The sequence below is a fragment of the Ambystoma mexicanum genome, chromosome 12 (assembly GCF_040938575.1).
Source record: "Ambystoma mexicanum isolate Mex_15411 chromosome 12, UKY_AmexF1_1, whole genome shotgun sequence".
Lineage (NCBI taxonomy): Eukaryota > Metazoa > Chordata > Amphibia > Caudata > Ambystomatidae > Ambystoma > Ambystoma mexicanum.
Window position 1 is genome coordinate 582,011,180 of NC_090936.1, and position 23,152 is coordinate 582,034,331.

General features: G+C 47.2%; 1 protein-coding gene across 6 annotated transcripts in view; it reads left to right on the forward strand.

Annotated features, from left to right (window-relative positions):
- Positions 1-23,152, forward strand: part of ALDH3B1 (aldehyde dehydrogenase 3 family member B1) — a 710,542-nt gene that overhangs the window by 537,403 nt on the left and 149,987 nt on the right. The gene's annotated exons all lie outside the window — the stretch shown is intronic.

Here is a 23,152-nt window from a genome sequence, read left to right on the forward strand (position 1 = left end):
ACTTGCAGGCACGGTGAGCGTTACGCTGCTGGATGCAGAATAACGCGAAGCGTGTGCTGCTCTTCGGGCATGGTTTAAATAGCCTCCAAAGTAGTCCCAGGTAAGTATTCCTCCCCAGCCCCACCCGAGTAAAAAATAGTGCCTAGGTAAAGTAGTCCCTTCCAAGCCTCTTTTGGCTCAGAGCTCTTGCAGCATGGTCTGCATCAGGTAAGTTTTAATCTATGAGCCTGGCGCCTATGGCGCCAGGACTGACTCTCCATATGAGCCTGGTGCCATAGACGCCAGGACTGCACCCAAATAGCCCCTAGCAGGGGTTGTTGGGCTTGCTTGGAATAACTTGATGCCTGCTTCTGGGGTTGCTGGACTTGGTCTGGGTCCCCGGGGTAGGCCTCATGACAGCCTATCCAATCTATTCCTTAACACATCACCAAAGGTCCTATTCAATCTTTACCGTAACACATCACCAAAAGTCCTATTCAATCTATTGACCTCGTACTTCATCAACATACTGTCATGCATGCATGTCCCCTTGTTATCTCTTACAAGAATATACTCACGTGTGCGTGTTCACTCGAGTTTCCTCAGTTACGAAATCCCACTACTGGCCTGTCTTTCTTTCTGGAGCCACACCCCACTTCAGTGAGCAGGGAGGATTTCCTTTAAAATGGCTCCTACTAAAACCACTCAGAATACACGTGGACCGGTCTCTGTAGATGGACATGACTCCTTCCTGGTGACTAGGCTGGGGCCTTTGCAAAGTACGGGGGAAAACTGAGATCACGTCGGGAACATCATCACTTGTAAGGGTGGCCCTGATTATGCTCACACCAGAATAAAAAACACTCCTCTAGGGAAATGAGGCCAAAAGCCTATCTTGTAAGGATAACAAGTTTAATCTTACAAAAATGAGGATGGTAGCAAAGGACTCTGCCGCCTGAACGGACTTCTTCTGTCCCTCATCCGTTCCTTTCTCCTGCTAAACTGGTGCCAGGCATGAGTTTATATAGTCCAGTCTTGCTGTAGTGACGTCACTGGATACACGCTATGGCTCCATCCTTCTATACAATGGATGCTCCAAAGCCTTCCTTTCTTCATGGTCAGTGGTTTTTGTCAGAACATGCTGCTCTACATTTTGCTACCGTACATAGAAACACACTGCAGCTCTGCAGACTTTTACAAACCTTGAGGCCTAGCCCCAGGAAAACCCAAACATTTTTGTAACTAATTTCCATTTATTCTATCCATATTCCACTCATTATTCCACTCATTCTATTCTTGTTATCTGAGCCCTGTAGGCTCCCCCACACTGAATACTCATAATATGTCCCATTTCTGCATTTTGCGCACCAAGCATGTAAATCCCATTTTAGCCTGCATGGACTCTTGACGACAGTAGACAGCTGGTGAGTCACTTCATGCGCTCAGTGCTAGCGAACACTGCGGAACCTGTAGTTCATTTTTAGCACAAGCCACATTCTTTCCAGGAAGCAAGAGAGGGTGAGTTTGCATCTACCGTACTAAGATTTTTACAAATGCATAGGATCTGACATTTACAAATGTATTCAGCTAATAGTTAATTGCACCTTATATTTAAACAATAACTACCTTTTTTCAGTGCCTCCCCATGTCTGTCTATATGATTGTTTGCATAAGAGAACCTTCCCAGTGCCCCTCCTTCCCCCTAATCAGTCGTAGCGTCTAAAAGAAGTCTTGCCTAATTCTAAAGTGCTTGGGCGTGCCGGAGGACCATAGTTCCTTCCCAACATTTGCTTCTCCAAAAAACTGCATCGCCAAATACTACGAGAACCAGTAATCCCAATGCAGTCAATTTTGGAGTTTGGTAAATCCAATGAGCTCACAGAAGTAAGGGCTGGGAAGATGGAAGCTGCATTCCAGATGATCAACTTTCAAGAGGTAATAGCAGGTGACCAGAGGATCGGGGCATGCGAGCGAGCGCATTCCAGTCAACAATCAAAACCAGAGAGAAAAAACACAAACTGCCTCAACAAGCCAATCCTCCTGTTACTGTGGCAGACCTCTTCCTCACAGAGGTTGCTGCCCGGCATTGTGGAGTGGAATGCAGAAAGTGTGGCCGTATAGGACATTTTTTATGAAAGTATGCAAGCCAGGCACATTTTTGCCGCCATCTCGGCAGATAAGACCACAGCAGGCCAATGTACGCTACAAGGTAACAGCATGAAATTAAGACCTTGGTGACTCGAATGATGATAGAGGTCTATTTTTAATTTCTGCTTTTGGGAAAGCAGTAGAGCACAAGAAAATGGCCCCGGTGTTGGATCATCATAGGTTGCAATCCTATGCCAGCAATTATTGACACGGGAGCTTTGGTTAATGTGATGAGCACAATGCAATACATGCGCATGAAGCCCTGTCCAATAGTATGCCCATGAGAGTACACACCTTTTGCATATGGCAGTGGTGCCCTGATTCCAATCCAATGAATAACTCTGGTGGTATTCCAGCACAATGACATAAGGCTGAGGGGAAATTCTACATAGCTGACACGGACCCGGCCACACTGCTCATTTGTGATGCAGCAAAAGAGCTGGATCTGGTGAAGTTGGCATATGGTGTTCATGCAGAGGATGTTGAAGACGTTCTGGAGAAACTCAAAGAAACTTTTGAGGGAATACAGTGCTTGCGTGCACACCAAGTAAGGCTTCATATCGACCCTACAGTTAAACCTGTTGCGCTCGAGCACCGGAAAATGTTGTTCCACCTCCATCCCAAGGTTGTAGAAGAGATGCACAAGCTGGCGGAGGCAAGGATTATTGAAAGAGCATGTGGCCCCACCCTGTGGATCTTGCCCATCATGATTGCCAGAAAGCTCAAGAATCCACTGGAAGTGAGGATCTATGTGGATATGCACCTCCCAAAGAGAGCCGTGAAGCGTGAAAGGCACCCGACCATCAATGACCTTCTACCAGATCTACAGGGTTCGCAATTTTTCTCCAAGTTGGACTTAAGCGCTGGATACCACCAGATCCACGAAGACTCACATTATATTACCATCTTCTCGTCACATGTCGGACTCCACCGATATCGACGCATGAGCTTCGTTGTCTCATCTGCTGAAGAGGTATTCCAGACTGCCATCAGAGAAGCGTCATTGCAGGTATTCCCGGAGTGATAAATGTCAGCAATTACATTCTCATGTTTGCATCATCTTTTGGACAGCATATGTCCCGATTGAGAGAAGCCCTAAACAGGATCAGGGAGCATGGCCTCATGCTAAACCTGAACAAATGTGAGTTCCTGAAAGACAGCCTTGCCTTGACTTTTTGCCTTTGTGTTCCATGAGTCCGGCATCTCGGCAGACCAGAAAAAAGTTCACGACATCTGCTTCTGCACCGAGCAACCAGTCTGAAATACGCAAGTTCCATGGCAAAGTTCACTGGTGTGGCAGATGTATCCTTCACCTGGCATTAATATCTGAACCATTGCGATGACTGACAAGAGTGTCGGAGCCCTGGAAGTGGGTTCTCCACGGCAAGATGCATTTGAGGGTACGAAAAAACATGCTGGTGGATGATGTGACCATGTCCTACTTTGGCCCCCGAAGGCCGACGGAACTTACTGTGGATGCCATCCTTCATGACCTGGGGATGGTTTTGACAACACAAAAAAAACATGCATGATGAAGTCCTGCCCATTGCGTTTGCAAGCCGTGCCCTGATGGCCCCAGAATCCAGGTACTCCTAAATCGATAAGGAGGTGATCCTGGTCCTTTGAGGCTGCCGTCCTTTTCATCTCTATCTGTATGGTAAAAGGTTGAAGATACTGATGGACCACAACCATTGATTCCAATCTTTAATGGATTGTCCATGTGCATCATGAAGCAGACACAGACAACAGGTTCAAGTTTGATTCACAAAGTTTTATTAGCTTAAAATGCAGGGTTGGATAAGGCATAACTTGCCCTATACTAATGTGGGATTTCCCTACCTAAATAAGCTAAGGATAGTCTGTCAGGAAGTCCAAAGTAAAGGTCTAACTGTATACAATGGGTAGAAATGTCAGCAACAAAATAAAGTGTTCAGAGCTTCTTGCATCTCGTGGGTTGTAATCCGCTTCCCCTTCCCCAAGTTCAAAATAGTTCAAAAGGCACAGGGGTTCCCTTCCCCAAGAGTTCCACCTTTTCAAAACAACACAATTCCCTGGGACACTTCCCAGCTTTCAGTTATCGTCACTTTTCACTAAGTCAGATAGGAAGTTCAGTTCCTTGACTACAAAATATGAGGTGATTGGAAAACACAAGCTTCTTTATAAGGGCATTTCAGTGGCTCTTCAACAGAGGGGTGCAATCGGTCTAGGCACAGTTGTCAGATCACGCAGTCACCCCATTATAGGTCACGCAACCGATACCCCTGCTTGGCTTCTTTTCCATCACCTCTATGCCACTGCTTCAACTTGACCGTTATCTGTGTCACACTTTTATGACTGTGTCGTGGCGTGCTTGGCCACCATGCACTTGTCACACTTTCTTGAACTCTCCTGGCTTTTGCCAATACTTGGTTTCTAATATACTACACAGTTCCTTGAATGCTCTTGGCTGTTGCCAACACTTGCTTGTTCATATAATACACAGTTCCTTGCATCAGGCAGATTCCCAATATTTCTCACTCTGCTCAATGTTCAAGAATGCTCAAAACTTGCATCTGCTTTGTTTGGCATTCACAAGTGCTTATATTTGCTCTTCACTTCATTTGATTTTCAAACGTACGCGCTTTGCTCTTCACTTCGTTCAGTATTCAAAAGTACTTGTTTTTCTTTTCAATTCATAGTAAAACAATGTTAATTTCCTGATTTTAATATGCGCCAGCCTGCCCGGTGTTCCCCCTTCTGATTTCAATCACGGGTGAATCTTATGGCTCTTCTGCGAGGTCATCTACCGCGACAGGGTTTCCCCTTCCAGTGCGGTACCTTGCTCTTTCTGCAAGAAGCTTCTCTTGGCTCCGCTCACTGCAGTGCTCCACCTGCAGCTCTGTATTCTTCCAACTGCTTTGCTCCATCGTGCTGGTCTCCCTCTTGCAGTCTACTACCGGCCTGCAGCGTCTTTCCACTTCGCTTCCTTCTGCATGATCACTGCATGTGTGAAAGGGTCTTTAGCGCTCCTCTTGCCACACCGCCGATCTAGAGAGGTCTGCCTGCACATAGCAGTCCATTTCACTGCCTCCACAGCTGACTCCATTTCTAAAAGGATGTCAGCTTTTAAAGCTTCTGCCACCATAATGAGTCCGGGAAAGACTAAACCGCTCACCATTAGAACGGTAGTTCTGCCTTACTTGTGCTGTCCTCCTCGTCCCAGTACACAGCTGAGGCTGATATGGATCTGTAGTACCAAATTTAGGGTATGTGGTGGTATTAACAAAATGAGGATGTGCCTTCCTAATTGGTCTCTTCTTCATCCCAGTGTAAGCTGGTGTTTCTTGGTGACAGTTTGGAGGGAAAAACAGGGAAAGGGTTGACAATAGCGTACAAAGGCTTGAGGGATAGAGGGCTCATTACAAAAGGGAAATGGGGGGATACTGTGTCTCAACTAGCCTCCCCCCACTCCCCAAGCCTCCTTCCCCCAGGTGATCCTCCCTCGCATAGCCACCCCCAGGGTCGGGATCCAAAAGTGTTGGTCTTTCCCTGGCCACCCAAGAGGACGCAGGGAAAAGACGTGAGGACACCCTCGGGGGGGGGGGGGGTGGAGGAGTGTGTGTGTCAGTGTGTGTGAGTGTCAGTCAGTCAGTCAAGTTCTATAGGAAACCCGGAAATTGAATTGCTAATAACCTTTGACTCGCATGATGGATTTGAGTGATATTTAGCAAACAAAATGGTTGTCGGGACCCCCACCCCCCAACCCACAGACAGGAAATTATGGGCAAGATTTGTTAAAAAACGAAATTTAAGAAAGCCGCTGTTTTTGGCCTACTACCATTATTTTCCCATAGAGGAAAAAAGTCCACATTACTGTGCAGCGCACAGCTAAAACCACTGGATGGAATTGGACCAGGTACGAAACAGCTTGGGCACAAAGCGTTGACTCTATTTCCGGGAGGGTTCTGGTGTTATTCTGTCCAATAGTTGTTCAAATATTTGACGAACAGGGGGTGCCCCTTTCTCCCAAATGTATAGCTATATCTCCCATGGTGCTTTGCAGCGAGAGGCTTTTTCAGAAATGAACATTTTCTTGTTCAATGCGAGAGATAACTGGGTTTATTTTATAAATAACCGGGGTTAGCCGAAAACTAAAAGTGAAAAAAATGGACACCATGTGAAATTGGGGAGTTGGGAGGATGATGGGGACCAAGTTCAGAGCTCGAAAGTTTTCTCATAACCAACGTTATTTTCGCGTAACCAGGGTTGCAGTGGAAACCGGGATCAGGAATAACATTTTATGAATAACCAGCATTATTGGTAGTCTATTACGATTACCAGGGTTATTCTAACCGCGCTTTTGGGAAAACGTAATTTTTTTTTTTTAAAAAAGAGAGTTACAAAATGTGATTAATACATAAAAAGTGGAATGTCACAGCTAAAATGAGGTGGGGCAAAGGGTGTGGCCGAAAGCTATGGCTGTGTTACTTTAAGGAACCTAATCGTGCTATATGGAAAGTGGACACGGCCGAAGACCATGGCTGGTGTGCCCAAAAGAAATCTAGTGGCGTGGCCATGGCCAACGGCCGGAGTGACTGGCAATGCCCAAATGCCATGGCTAGTGGGCTCATTTGCCTATAGGAGCAATATATAGTGTGTCCATGACTAGTGGCACTGGAAGAAAGTTATTGGGGCAACATGTAAAGGGGAAATGGCCGAAGGCCGGGGCCAATGGTCCTGGACGAAGGCCATGGCTAGTGAGCAGGAAAGAAAGGTAGTGTTTTAAAAGATAGGTGGCACCGCCAAAGCCATGCTCACTGGCCAGGACCAAAGGCCCTGGCTAGTGTTCCCGAAAGACATGTAGAGTGACCACGGTTGAAGGCTGTGGACACCTAGGGGCTCCAAAAGAAACATATTGGGGAACATGTATAGTGGACATGGTCGAACGCCTTGGCCACGACAGTGGCCTGTAAAGATACTATGTTATAACAAAACCCTTGAAATTAACTGAAACAACCTTGGTTAAGGTGCAGTTAAATTGTGCAGCTTTAAAGTAACAAAAACCTTGCAATTCATTGGATATGGGAAGTCATGACCAGCTTAACTCGGTGCGTTCCCGTTGCAAAGCCCATGAGCACATATATATTATAAGAGAAGGGATTGACATTGACATACAAAATGGCATCATGGGGGATATCAACGGGAGCGTGCCGAGTTAAGCTGGTCATGACTTCCCACATCCACTGAATTTCAAGTGTTTTGTTGTGTTAAATATTCACAACTTAACTGCAATTTAACTAAGCTTTTTTTTCAGTGAATCTCTGTCTCTCTCTCTCTCTCTGTCTCTCTCTCTCTCTGTCTCTCTCTCTCTGTCTCTCTCTCTCTCTCTCTCATATACGCTGAAATCAATTAAAAAGGGCAAAACAGGAGTATAGTATGCTGAGGTTGAGAATAAGTACCATTCACTTCTTGAGGGGAAAGCTGCAATTCCTGGAATACGTAGGCACTGCCATAACCTATTAGATGAATAGTTTTATAAACAAGTATTCCAGAAAAATGTGCGCCACTACATTATAGTCCATCAGAAATTATGTTTTAATTTCATGAAAAGGTTTTTTCAAACTCAAAGCTTGATTCTCGCCACATATTAATACAGTGTATCCATGTATGTTACAATATACAATAAACTTAAGCCAGTTACATACACAGCATCAGGATACATAAATTAATTGGCCCTAGCCAACACGTGTTATGACCACCTTGGTCACTATGAAGGCTATTAATTGTCGTATCTTCTAATTGATCAATTCAACAAATCATACTGTCAATATAGGTCCCGATTCAATTTGGTTGCAAATTATACTGTAATAACAAGAAAAAAGGAGGCATAAGAAAAATAAACAAATTGGATTAAACGTCATATCACATCCTTCAAAACTTCTAACCATCACTCCATAGCTTATCACAGTGGTCATTTCTAGTGATGTAGTACCATTGGTGATCCATCTAGCAGCAAAAAACCTGCACTCCATTTGAGTAGTGAAAGCAGAAATATGATAGTTGCGTGCTAATATAACTATCTGATGTTATAGTTGTGTCGCTCCAAGTGTGTCAATTATGTTAAACATGCATGTGATCCATTATTGTGTCTCATTACTGATTGGAAGATGCTATTTTAGATTGTTAGTACTTACCATGCTAGATGTAGCCCAAAGAAGTACTGATAAATTGAAAGTATCTTGGGAATTATTCGAATTAAAAAATACCTATGGAATAAACAGTATCATTACTTACGAATCGGGCTAAGGCTATTACTGAGGAAGCTAATACAAACTACAATGTGTCCATTCACTGACCAGTCGTGGCTAGTGGAGCATTGATTAGTGAAGCCACTCTCACGTTTATTGTCTATCCAAAACTATTGTACCTGTTCATCCTGCAGACAGTTATTATTAGATCATATGATCTTATGAAAGTCTAGTTGATTCACCCTCCTACTTTATTATTAAGTCACCCAGTGAGAATTGGTGTAAATTAGTAAATACAAGGACAGATCTGACTTGCCAGTCTAAAAATGTTGCTTGACAAAAGTAATTAAGGAGTATCTTGCAAGGGGAGATCAGTTAGTATTAGCCATTCCTTCCTAAAAAATATAAAACAATAGATACTTGTATATTTCAACATACCAAATATTGAGTGCAGTCATCTGGTAGCAATGTAACTTTAACATGCATGTTGTGCTGTGGTGCCATGCTATATATTAAATGCAATCATCGAATAGCAATGTGACACAAACATGCATTTAATGTTACCACTTCAGTAGATTGTGGCATTAATTGCTTACCTATATAAATTGATTGAAGGATGTCCTGATTGGACTATCATTGCTGCGATCGGCATCCTGCGTGTCTTTACACTGTGGGCGCCATTTTGATCTATTTATATATTTGTGTGATGTTACAAGTATGTGTCGTGTGATAACACTTTCTGTCTAAGCGGTGGTCCGCTTAAATCATGTGTGATTCTATTATTATTTAAGATGATCATGTTCCCTAATTATTGAAGTGAATTCTCTTTCCACATCGAAGGAGGAATTAAATGATTTAATAGATTAGAATTTTATTAAGAATATATTACCTTTAAAATTAAATGTGGCAAGCCTGAATGTGGCAGATCAACGTAATGTATAAATGGAGACCTATTTCTATTCATATTAAGGTTCAGAATCAAAATTATGTTAGAAGATGTGGAGGCTACATACTGTCCTCGTGTTCAAAAGGGCGTCAGCTGTCATCAAAATTAGCAACATTTCAAATATTTACTGAATTAGCATATGTTAATTTAGCAGAAAAGTTTGGGTGTGTCAATATTTGAACTGCTCTCCATTGGGCCTGAGCAAAGATCATTTTAGTATGAACTTTAAATCTATAATACAAATATATCATAAATGATTACATTGTTCTTACACCAATACCTATTTGGTTTACTAACCAGCATTGCATTGCAAAAAGGGCCCTATTAGAAAATGCTTCTAATAGTATTTCATTATTTACTAATCAGTAGAGGATAATGCTCAATTTATACAGTTGTATATCCGAGCAGATGAGTCATATTTTTTAGAAGTGCATGGGTCTGAGGTTGAACAAGCAAAGGAAAAAGCACAAAAAAGTCAAATCATAAGTCAAAGCTGATCAAAACCTTTTTATTGAGCTCTAATATTAAGTGCCTTTCTGGGTTACCAAGACAGGTGATGACATATTGCCATTATAGTATTCCTGACCTGCATGTAAGATCTGTGACCCGGGGTACAAGTTCTGTTAAATCTGAGCGAGCCTAGTTAACAGAAATAATAAATGCCCTCCTTAATCCCTAAGGTATAATGCAAAAGGATCCAGATAAAATGCCTTAAATCAAATATCTTCCTCTGTAACCACCAATTCTGACAGTACATCTTTTAATGAGTTTAAGGAAAGTAGATCTGCCCTTAAAATTAACTCACTAACTTTGCAGAAAGGGACTACAAATCCCATAATTCCAGAAGTACTGGGATGAGGAAGATGGCTGAAGAGGCATGCTGTAGCAGTATTCGGGCAATTAAGCGTAACAGCTGACACCTGAAGGAACCTGGGAGGCATAAAAGGCCCCCTCAGGTGCAGGCAATTGGGAAGAGCTGGAACTGTGACTGTAATGCGAGCTATAGCAGACGGATGAAGGCACAAGGCTGGCAAACCAAGCAGAAGTGGGAAAACGAGAGGGACCCCGGAAGGTGGAGACAGCAGATTTTACCTGCTTGTTATGAGAGTGTCCTGTTTCCTCCAAACTCTGAAGTGCAAAGGCTGCGCAGCGGAAGGCGTGCAGGGGAGCTGTCTTTCCCCATGTGAGCCTAATTGCTGTGGTTGCCGTGCATGAACGTGCTGGAGAACAAGGCGAGGAGCGGTTGTCAAGCCGTGGGTCTACAGTGTGAGAGGGGCTCCATAAATGTGTGGCCTGCCCGGAGAGAGACACCGTCACAGAAGAAGGGTGGGAGGTCCCTAAGAAGCCAGAAGCAGTAGAAGTTGTGGCAGAAGTCGTAGAAGCAGTGTGACCTGCAGAGCAAGTGTTAAAGGAGCTGGTGAGTGAAGTACAGCATTCTAATACATTGTGCGAGCAGTGCTGGAAACAGAATCCAGTTCCATATTATCTCAGTTATGGTTTAAGGCGAGTAAAGGTTGTTTGTTCAAGCTGAAATACCAGAACAATGGAGTGTACCACTCGCATATAATGGGAATGGTCTTTTACTCGCGTGAGAAGCTAATGTTGCTTGAATACATTGTTCAACCTTTAAAAGACAGTTATCATTTTCAAGGAGTTGTCGCGTGTCACTAATTAAGAAGAGTGAATGTTACGAAGGCCATTGTTGAAAACCTAACCCTGATAAAACAAGTGTTGAAATCTTTAACTTGTGAAAACTACATTAAGAAGTGGTTGAATGTGCCTAATTGTGATTCCTAAAGAAAGACTGAATCATATTTGTTACTTTAATCCTGCATAGCTTTCATATAAGTGTATAAACTATTGAAGAATCGAACAAGCATTCGCCAAGTGTCTCCCATATTAACAGTGAAACCAGCCTGTCTGATATTTAACAAACAAACTAATTGTATTGTTGGCAAAGTGTGGCTCCACGGGTTCAGTTGGCAAGAGAGTGTTTTTGCTGTTTCCATTGCTGCCCAGAAAAGCACCTCCCACCATCCTCCATAGCGGGTTTCTCCAGCAAAGAGGGTTGCAAATGTGGCTCCAAGTGTGCAGTCAGCAGAACTGCTAACCACCATTGGTATCACCTCTAGTCTTCTCATATTGTGAGTACTGGAGGTTGAGTGACTGTTTGCCTGTTTGGAGATTGCGGGGCTGAGCAGAGTACACCGGTTTTGAAACCCTCTGCCTTAACTGAACTTACTTGGCTTACTACATATTTTTGCTGACCCTTGTCCTTGGACAACTACAGGTTTTTCTACTGGGCGATTGCGGGGGTGCGCCTCTTGGAGATTAGAGGCTGAGTTGAGCGCCAGCGGCGTGCAACAAGTTCCACGGTGGTCCGCCGGGGGGCCATGTGGATCTGTGGCTAACTATATTCTCCCCACTACATTGCCCACACCCATCCGCTTCGCCCTGTTGGCTGTGGTCACTGGCCCACCGGTTTAACTATGAAATTGAAGTCCATTGGTAGAGTGGGCTTGCGTAGTGATGTTGGAAGGAAGGGGTACGCAGTCCTATGCATACCTTTAAATCACATAAAGAAGCCCTGAAAACAAAAAAGGGAACAAGGAAAGTGGTCTCAATGGTCGTGTCCCACCCTCCACACAATCTAGGATCTCGGAATTCTTCATAGGTGTGCGTGGTGTTTCTACACAGCTGGAAAGCAACAGGGTATTGGACGCTGAATCGAGCCCTGAATTACAATTTACACAGCAGGAATCGAGGGAATGTTTATTTACGAAAACCAACCCACACACCAGTATGCTAGAGGATAACTCTGCGCTTCTATCTGGCTCCGCCCATTCCCTTGATAATAATGGCTCCCTGCTGAACCTATGTAGGACTTTACAACTTAACTCTTTGGGGCCAACTACACCAGTGAACAGCAATAATTTGACATGCAATTTATCAAACAGCCCTAATCTTGAGGCTTTTGCTGTTGATTTGAAATTCGGTTCTAAAACTACTTTGGAGCATGTGACCACGGCACCATTTTGTGACGCAACCTGTGTACATATGTTTGGGTCGCTTACCCACTATTTAAAGGCTATGTCGGCAAAATGTCAAGCCCTGTTTTCCCTTTGTTCTGTTTTGGCAAAAGACCAGCAAGAATTGAAACTGTCAATGGCTAAGGTCCTGGGGCCCTCTGTCCAGTCCCAAACCCATATGCCTTTAGGCCTGCTGGCATTGATTGTGAGGAGTCTGTTCCTATACTACAAGGGGCCCCGGTAGAACCAGTGTTACGGGTAACCCGAAGTAAGGCTAGGGAGTTTGAAGGTCCTGGTTCCAGGATCCTGGTTTCTACTGATGAGTCGGATATCTCTTGGAGGTCTCAGGACTCATTAAGAATTGCAGCTGAGAATGAGCAGGATTCACTGGAGGCGCTGTGTGCTGAGATCTCCATGATGGAAAAATCCATACCCTCAACCACAAATCCTAAAAACATCAGGAGGGAGAAGAGGGTGGAGGTACCAAACAAGCCATCATACCTCCCTTCTGTAACCTAGTCTGGTGGATGAGATAGGTTCTTAACTACCACAAGGACAGATGGAGCAGGAGTACCTAACAAACCCAAAATAATTCAAGTTGACCGAACCAGGCGTACAGTGATCCTGCAAGGGCCTCTTGACAGGTGGGCTCTCCCAAAGCATAGACCATCCCCACTTAATATTCATGAAGGTACTGGGCTACGAAAGACAATAATAAACAATAATGTCAAGTGTAGGGCATTGAAGTTGCGGTGCCTAAATACTAATTCCCACATTTTCGCAAAACCCCAAGGGCAGGATCGGGATGGAGCCGACATGTCCTGGACGACGAGTGAGGGAGCTACCCGACAAGCCCCTACCCGATGGGTCTCTAACTCAAACGCCTATACGACTGCTACGTCTAATACTGAGGAATTGGTAGGGGGTGGTGCCATTCATAACCTTGGTCCTGGCAGGGTGACAAATGGACTAATGAAGCCGAGCCGGCAAGTGAAAATTGTAGAGAGCCACACTTCTGAGTCAAGCCTGTTTCTTAACAGGACAACTCTTCTCCGTCTTTGGGCCACGATTCATTGGCTATCCTCAATTTCTTCTGCAGATATTCAACTTGAACTACCGAAGTGGGACAGCAGTACTAACTGGGTCCTATTAAGATTTGCTTCACCCGCGGTGGTATCACTGTTGTGTGCTAGTGTGGACGCTCTGTATTCTTTAGGCCTGAAACTCTTAGTATGTGGCACTCCACTAGTAAGATCTGGGCCTTCTGCAATAGATAACCCTGTGTTGTATCGCAGGGTTTAGGCCTGCCAGGCAGGGAACCAGGGGTGTAGTAGCCTTAAACACCCCCTATCCAACCCAGTCTGCTTATGCTCATACCTACACCAGCCATGAAGAAGTGTACTAGGTCCCTCCAAACAGAGAGCAATCTTAAGGGAAAACAGTGGGGTCACCTTAAGGGAAAAAAGCAGTCCCAGGTCCAAATTGCCTTGCCATTGCAGTGCTGAAGCAGAATCCTACTAAGTTGTCATCCATTTTGCAAATGTTGTTCGACAAAGTGTGTGCTACACAGGTAATCCTGATCTCTTGGTAGTAATCTGTGTTAGTACCGGTCTATATAAAAGGTGATCGGGTGTGGCCGGCTAATTTACAGGCTGCTGTCTTTACTAGACGTCACAGGGAAAATCTTTGCCACATTTGTCCTTCAGGCCTTGCAGAATCGGGTTGATGAGACACATCTACTACATTTTACACGGACAGGTTTTCACCTGAGGTGTGGTACCTCCCATAATCTTAGGCTCATGATACACTGTTTAGAGACGCTACGTCGCCCGGAGGGTCGACATTGTATACCATCTATGTGGACTTGACTGGGTGTGTCGTGACAAGCTATGGCTCAAGATGAAGAACTGGGGGTGTCCCGTGTGGCTTATGAGTGTACTTAAGGGCCTCCACTTTAGCATGCACGCGTGGGTGCAATTGGACGATCAGGGAGGATTGAATGCCCCGGTAAACATCTATAGGGGGATAAAACAGGGATGTACTTTGGCCACCCTTTTGTATAACATCTATATGACCAATCTACCCTCGTTATTTAACCAAGTAGTTTGTTGTTGCCCAAGTATCGGTGGTCGAACAATACCTTGTATGCTATACGCGGACGACTTGGTATTGTTCAACCACACCTACAGTGGAGCAAGGACCAAGTTTGACTTGTAGATAATGTTCGACAGAATATTTTACCAAAGTATCAACATGATTAAAACAAAGGTTATGGTGATTGTGCCCAAGAAGGTGAAGTGCCCAGATTTCATTGCCAGATTGGGAGCGCTTGCCATTGTGGGAAAGTATCCCTACTTAGGGCTGGAAATTAGTACCTCTAGATCCTATACCCATGTAAAGGAGGCAAAAATTATAAAGGCAAGGCGTTTGACCCACTTGATCTGAAAGTTTGCAAATCAAACCGCAGGCTATTCCCTAGAGAGTACAATGACCCTCTATAGCCAGTGCCTTTGTCCCATGGTACTATATAGCTTAGATGCCTTAGCCATGCGCGATTTGCATTGGCTTGACAAAATCGAAGGTTATTTCTGGAAGTGGATATTCTAATGACGACCCTCGACTCCTCTTGAGTACCTTAGACTAGAATTGGTGTTTGCCTCGTTAAAAGGTCAGGCGATGATTAAGCAGGGGTTATTACACCTTTAAAAGTAACACTGGTCGGGGCGTGGCTTGGAGCGCCATCGATGTGGGTTGCCCGCTGCCGCGGCAAAAAACATGCAGTTCCCGTAATGAAAACAGGCTGCTGACACCAGCTACGGTGATCGGAACTACCTGAGCACGGCTGGTCCAGAGATGAGAGGCTAACGCAGGACCATTGTGCCCAAAATTGACGGCTGAAGCCCAGCACCCAGCACCATCCGAAAAATCAAGATGGCGGGCGCTTATGCCACTAGAAGTGGAGGCGGGCCTCGCAGGGACACGCATGCGGGAAATGGTGAAGGGCCGGACAGTGGGGGCGGATTGGTACTCCTCGACCGCGGACGCAGCCTGGATCCAGCAACGGAGACACCACAGCTGAGATGGGGCAGTCGGAACACCAGCCGGAAAGCTAGCCCCGGCTCCCAAGCGTGACACGCAGCAGTGGCGGCCGCGGCGAGGCGGTGGCTGAAAGCCTCTCGCTGTTGGAGCACCAGCTGAGGTGGGTGGTGCAGAGAGGGAGCGCCCCCCCCACCCGCTTCTGCGGGACGGTGATAAGCAGACCCTGGCCTCGAGAGAAGACGCGCAGTGGGGGCGGCCGCATCGGGGTCCTAGCCGGGGACCACTTGTAGCCGGAACCCCAACCGAGGGAGGAAGCCGCATCGGGGCTGCGGCTGGAAGCCTCCTGCAGCCAGAGCACCATCTGAGGTGGGCGGCACAGGAGTTCAAAAGCGGGTCCCGTCTCCGGGGGGTGACAGGCAGCAGAGGCGGCCCCATCAGGACTGCAACAGAGAGCACCTTCCAGACTCATGCCGGCGGAGGGCGGCTCTCCTCAGCCACAGATGGCGAAGTGCTGTGAGGACTCCCAAAAAAACAAGTAAACGCCGCCGGCGCCGCATTAAACCTGCATTAAACTTGCTCCTCCATAGCACCACAGATACTTCACTGCAGGAGGCCCCTTCTTGCCTCACTTGCCACCTCAGGCTGCCCTTACCCTGCGCAACAGACCCACGCCCTCCCAGGCTAAAGCTCTAAAGATACCGGGGGCGCACCCTGGCACCCTGCATAACAGAGGCCTAGGCTGGCAATTTTGGATTGGGAGGCCCCTTGGCTGTGCCCCCCCCCCATCAGAGGGACGAAGTGAACCTGCAATAATATCACGCCTGCTCTGGCTGGCACGGCAAACAACGGATCCCATTCACTGGGGCCCCTCGCAACACAGTGCAACTAATTAAGCTACCAGAAGGCCCCTGCAGGAAAGAAAAGGGGTCCACCGAGACCAACAGGAATCCCCTTTGGTTTTCACCCCCTGCACGCTTCCTGGGGCACCCTGGCCCACGTCCTCATTCAGCCATACCGCCCTTCCCCAGGGAACGGAACAAGCTCCTGGACCTCTCCTTCCACCGAAAGAACTGGGACCTCCCGCACCGCTTTGCCTAACACTGGGAGGACACAATCTACCGGACCAATAACACGGACGGGCCTCATCCCGAACCTGCGGAGCTCTCCTCCCCAGAAAAATCAGAGGTCGCTGCCCGTGAGATCTGCCCTACTGTCTCAGATCCCCCTCGGGAAACCTCAGCGCCTCTCAACGCGCCCTCCCCGCACTGCCACCATGACCAAACAAGCAAAGGCTGGCAAGAACTCAGATATAGCCACTATGTTCTTGACATCGGACAAAGGAAAGAAGCAGGACCCTCCTAGGCTCGCCCCGCAGAAACCCCAAGAAAAGAGAGAAGCTCTCGCTACCAAAGGAGACATAGCGGCTTTTATGGCTGACATTAAGTCTAAATTCCGCTCTTGCATGTCAGAACTCACCACCAAAGTAGAACAGACTGATCAAAGGGTGAGTGAGGTGGAGCAGAGGCTAGGAGAGATCGAGGATCGCTCACAAGAACATACAGCCACTCTGGGGGAAGTCCAACGCTCAATTAGAGCCTTACAAGACAAATGCGAGATCTTAGAGTTCAAACAGGAGGACCTCGAAAATAGGGGGCGCTGCATTAACCTCCGCATCCGAGGGATCCCGTCCATCCCCGATAAAAACCTGGCGGACTATGTAGGGGACTTTTTCCAGGCCCTGCTCCCACAGCTGGACAAATCCCAGCTCTTGTTGGACCTCACCCATAGACTGCGCCCACGCTGGGGAGTAGACTCCGACCTTCCCCCCAGATGTCCTCACCAGGGTCCACTTCTTCACTACTACAGAGGCCATCTCAGCTATTAGCCGTTCGGGGGACAAACTCTTTTCAGGGCTCACCGCTCCAGATTTACCAAGATCTCTCAATGCTCACCCTCCAGAAAAGATCACCCTGGCCCCTGACACTCTTCCTCCAAGACCACCAGGTGCGATACAGATGGCTATACACAACGGCCCTGCAGTTCTCATACAAGGCCACGGTGCGGCAAATCTGTCACTTGGACGCTAGCAAAATCATGCACCCAACCTCACCCAGAGAGACCACTTCACCGGAGGTGGCTGGGGACCAGTAGCCAGCCCCGTCCCCGAAACCTAGGTAGTCTAGGCACAGCGGAGCAATAGGAGGAGATAATCGGGGGCGGGTCCGCACCCTGTAGATCCACGCCATACTAACTCACTGGCCGCCCTGCCCTGCTCCACAGGGAATCCCCACCTCCGATCCAGCGAATAAACACCTGTAACTATGGCAGCAGGCTACACCCATGGCTCATGCCCATTCCAAGGTACGTCCCATCTGAGTCCTTGAAACCCACAGTACTTCGATTTATTCGTCGTTCCGATTAGCCACGGGTACGACCACACACACACAATGTCGGCCCACTCGCAAGTTAAAGTTACTGCCTCCCGTTGGGGGCTTGTGTTAAAACTCCAAGTGCAGGATGACACATTCTTAGCTCTCACTAGAGATGGCGGTTGACCCGCTCACCACCAACCCCACCCCCCCTCCAGACAGGACGGCGGAGAAGAACCTAGCCCCGGAACATCAAAATTTAAAGCTCCTCTCTTAACGTCAATGGGCTGAACTCTCCCACCAAACGGAAAGCGGTCCTGCAAAGACTTCAGGACGAGGAGGCCGCGGTGGCTATGCTCCAGGAGACTCACTTATTGCTGGCAGACGTCAGGCGGCTCCGCTCTCGGCTGTACCCACTCCAATTTTTTGCCTCTGGAGGGAATAAAAAAGGAGGCACCACAATCCTTTTCAGGAAGGACCTAAACCCCCAGGTCCTGGACACGACAACATGCCCAGAAGGCCGTTTTGTAGCAGTCAAATGCCTTCTGCTGGGAGACCTATACACCTTCATCTCAGTATATGCCCCCAACTCTGGGCAATCCAGCTTCTACGACTCACTAAGTTCCTCCCTCTCACGCTTTGTAGAAGACCAGACGATAGTTGGAGGGGACTTTAACGGAGTACCAGACCCTATAAGGGATAAATCGCACCCCCCCGACTCCAAACGACTTCACCCAGGCGCTTAGCCTCCTACATTTACTTAGATCCCTAGAGGTGGTGGACTTGTGGCGGGTGCTTGACCCCACCGAAATAGATTACTCCTTTTACTCTTACGTCCGCCAAACCTTTTCAAGGATCGACCTCTTCCTGACATCCCGCAGACTCTTGCCTTCGTCAACTAAGTGTCCATTGGCTCAAGAATCCTATCCGACCACGCCCCAGTAATCATGGAGATCCGGGCACAGAACCTCAAACCCAACTCCCACGTAAATGGTCCCTTTATGACCCAATCCTCAATGACGTATCGACAAGGGACAGGATCGCAACTGCGATCAAGAATTTCCTCTAAGAAAATCCAGCCTCCGACACTTCAGCAGCGAATAACTGGTATGCCATGAAGGCAGTGATTAGAGGCGTTCTCATTGCACAAGGGGTGGCCTACCATCGGAACAGGCGGCAGATCCGGATGGCCCAGGAGGAAGAACTTGGAGCTACGGAGGAAGCCCACAAGAAAAAAGGTTGGTCCCCCAAAACGCAGCGAGCTATATGCACAGCCAGGAAGAAACTAGAAGCCCACTATGCTGAACAGACTGCATAATAAGATGGTTTGGCCTTGGCCATTAGTTGCGCAAAGAACAATAAAGCAAACAAAATCCTAGTAGCCAAATTGGCCAAAATAAGACAAACCAACACCATTTCCGGCCTGCGCGACTCCCATGGAGTCATCCAATACTCGGAACCTAAAAAACAGCAACTGGCTGTGGACCACCTGACCCAGGGAATGACTGCTCCCCCACGAGATCAGCTTAAACAAGTGGAATACCTGCAAAGTGCGGCTCTTCCCCGACTCACTAGCTCGGCAAGAGAGTCTGGAGGCACCCATCACGGAGGAGGAGGTTGAGGAAGCCATCAAGGCTCTTAAAACCCGGGTCCCCGGCCCAGACGGGTTCTCGGCCAAGTACTACAAACTATTCAGACCCCAGCTGGTTCCCCCCCCCCCTGGTGACACTCTTCAACTCCTTCAGGGAAACAGGGTCAGTGACCCCCTCGATGCAGGAATCGACAACCATCCTCCTGCCTAAGCCAGGGAAAGACCTGAGAGACCCGGCCTCATACAGGCCAATAGCACTGCTGAACATAGATGCAAACCTGTATTCCAAAATTCTTGCAAATCGCCTAAGTCGGATAATGCCGGAGATAATCCAGCCGGACCAGGCGGGCTTCATCTTAAACCGAACAGCAGCAGGAGATAATATCTGCAGAACCTTGAACCTGGTGGACCTCGCTGCCCGAAGTTCCCAGAGACTAGTACTAATGGCCTTGGATGCTACCAAGGCATTTGATAAGGTGGACTGGTCGTTCATGAAACGCACTCTAGAGGCCTTTGGCTTTAGAACAGCATTCCGGACAATGGTACTGGCCAACTGCAAGGAGCCGAAGACATTCCTGAGGACCAACGGATCCATCTAAGCCCCAAGCCCTCTGCCTTTTGGAACCAGACAGGGCTGCCCGCTATCGCCTCTGCTTTTTGCACTCACCATGGAGCCCTTCGCCCAGAGAATCAGACAGAACAACGAGATTAAAGGCCCTCAGGTCGGCTCATCGTAACACAAAATCGCTTTATACGCTGATGATGTCCTGCTCATGATCTCGGAGGCCCGCTCCTCTTTGGAGCACGCCCTGGTGGAAATAACCAGCTACGGAGAGGTGTCTGGCTTTTCAGTTAACTTTACCAAATCAGTGGCCTTGGGCATCAGTCTCCCCGCAGAGGAATGGGAGACATTGGCCAAGATGTGCCCAATTACGTGGATAAGAGCCATACCCTACCTGGGAGTATACATTCCGGCGAACCCAAAAGAGACATACCGAGCCAACTTTCCCTGGCTGTTCAAGGAACTAGAAGGAGACCTGAAACGCTGGACGACCCAGGAAATCTTGCTAATGGGACGCATAACAGCTTGCAAAATGAACCTTCTCCCGAGGTTTCTCTATGCCTGCTCCTCCCTCCCAGAGGCAATCCCCGCACCAACCCTTTGAGACCTACAGAGGAAAATACTAAAGTTCATCTGGAGGAGTAAGAGGGCTAGAATCCCCCACAAGACACTACTGGGCGGCTCTAAACTGGGAGGGTTGGGGGTCCCGGACCTACAGGCCTACAGAGTGGCGGCACAACTGACACATGGTCACGCATAGCAGACAATCACAAACCGCCCCAGATGGGTAGGACTGGAGCAGTCGCAGCTACCCCTCCGCCTGCGATTCCTGCCGCGCATCCCACCCCCCCTCAGAACGCACTGGGGGGGTCTCCTTCTGGCGACCAAACACACCTTGAGTTCCTGGGACTGGGCACTAAAACGAAAGGGAGTCCTGAGAGGCCTGGGCCCACAATCGCCAGTTTTCCATAATCAAGCTTTCTCACCCGGGTTGAAACCCTGTAACTTCCAAAACTGGATAAACGGCGGACTCGAGACTCTAGATCAGCTGTACGCGGGAAATGTACCCCACACATTTGAACAGTGCAAGGAAAAGTTCCAGCTCCAGGAAAAGGACAGATTTACGTACATTCAACTGCATCACTGCTGCCCACACCCCCAAACCCTACAGGCGGCAACGCGTACCCCCACCGCCCTTGAACTAACCCTCAAGAACCTTCCAATTTGAGGCAGGATTTCCACCTTTATATAGGCGCCTTTTGGGCGTCTTCCTGGCAGCAAGAACCCGCTGCATGGCCCAATGAGAGACCAATTTGGGACACCCAATAGAGGACCAGACATGGGTGGACATCTGGACCAGAGCACACTCCTCGTCCACCTGCGTTACCAACAGGGAATGTGCATATAACATCATTCTGCGGTGGTACTACCCACCCTCTTAGGCTTCATCACATGAACCCCGAGCTGGACCATTCTTGCTGGAGAGGATGCGGTCAACCAGGCTCCTTCTTTCACATTTGGTGGACATGCCCGAAGAGCCAGCAATTCTGGAAAGTATGCTTGCCAACTATTGCACAGATCACTGGGACAGTAATCCCAATGGAACTGGAACCCGTCCTGCTCGGGGCCCCAGTCCCCGCGATCTACCCACGCTCCGGGAACAGAGCGAAACTGCTGACCCAATGTCTCCTAGCGCGGAAAACAGTGTTGGCCCGCTTCTGGTAATCCCTGGACGGCCCCCTCATGGCCCAGTGGTGGACAGAACTATGGACATATTGATCGCGGAGAAGGTGACAGCGGCTAAGGCCGGAGTCCTCCACCGATTCCAGAACATTTGGGCCCCAGTACTGGAATACGACCAGCAATTTCCCACCCTGACCTATAAACCCATCAACGCCCGGTGGACCCTGAGGGACCAGGAGGACCCCAGAGGGGTCACATAATCGATGAGGCCACAGAGTGGACGGCCAGGGGGATGGAGGCCCTGAAGCGGGAAAGGGGGGGAGGGGAGTGATGGGACTTGAAGGGAATGTTTAGGTGTCATTGTGTCTCAGTTATTGTTCATGTGATATAATTGTCAACCTGCCTTGATTTAAAATAAACATATTTTTAAAAAAAACAAATTTAAAAAGTAATACTGGTCCAAAATGTCAATTGCTTTCCTTGTTGGGGCCCGTTTCGGGTACACATAAAGTCTAAAGGAGGGGAATTCAACAACCTCATAGCCAGACTGTACGAGAATATTGGTTGGTTCCCTGACTTCAAACGAGGCACTAGCCTTGTTACTCTACAACAGTTATTTAAAAGTAAATTGAAGAAATGGGATTCGACTAATAATTACGCGCACCTCTCTACATTGAGCACATACGTACACGTTTCAAATGTTACCCATTGGTATTTGAAAGCTAAAAGATATTGGATACAGTGCCCCAGCCCTCCGTTTCGGCCCTTTATATTGAAATTAAGGATAAACCAACTTCCTCTGTTAATCTCGTGGTGCCCATCTTAAAATTCTGCTTCAGCATAGGACATGCCATATCTGTAATGGCCCAGGTTCGCTGGAAACAGCTAAACATGTATTTACAGATTGCAAAGCCCTGGGACCGGCTATTATGACTACAATGGGTGGTTTGTGCATAATTAAGACTCTATAAAGCAGGATGCATTTTGGAACTTTTGCCTTAACACGGATAGTGAAATGGTACAGCTCGCCTTCCATAGGCTCTGGTGTATTATTGAGAATATATTGGCCAAGAATAACTAACTGTGTCTATCCCTTGCTCTCATATAATGAATGCTATTTGATTTATTGTACTGCACTAATAGTTCCTTTTACCGTTTTAGTTGGTATAGTTAATGATGACTGGTACATATTAGTATTTATAGTTTTAAAGAGTTTTAACGATTTTATGGAACATGTACAGTGAATCATATTTAATAAGTGTATTCTTTTCTGTGATGACTAATTCATGGAGCCACTAATTGTTGTTGTACACCCTCGGATGAGATTACTAGCCCGGTGTAGTCCTTAACAGATTGGAAATGTGGAATCTCTTCCCAGGGGAAACATATTGTGTATTTTGACCTGCTTGATTTATGTGATGTTAATAATAAAGTTTTAAGTTTGTAAAAGTTTTCCAACTAAATACGAATAAATAATTGTACTGTGAAGTTAATGAACCTATAATACGAGTGTGCAAGCATTATCTGAAGCTAAAAGTGTGGCACTAAGGCTTCTGGGTAAATTACTTGGGCTGATAAC